Here is a 207-nt window from a genome sequence, read left to right as displayed (position 1 = left end):
CTTTCTCACGTCGGACACCCCAAGACGACACAAACTCTCCGACATACATCCAATGACAAAAGCGACTAGGATTCCCTGCCAAACAGACCGGCAAACCGGCTTTTGGATGTTGTATGGACGCTTGTTGAGTGGTGAGCAATTGCGAACACGGAGGTTTAGCCACAACAGACGCGAGGAGGTTGACTTGATGTCGGATAATATCGTCAC

This window comes from Penaeus monodon, chromosome 32 (assembly GCF_015228065.2).
Source record: "Penaeus monodon isolate SGIC_2016 chromosome 32, NSTDA_Pmon_1, whole genome shotgun sequence".
Classification (NCBI taxonomy): Eukaryota; Metazoa; Arthropoda; class Malacostraca; order Decapoda; family Penaeidae; genus Penaeus; species Penaeus monodon.
Note: the sequence above shows the minus strand (reverse complement) of the source record.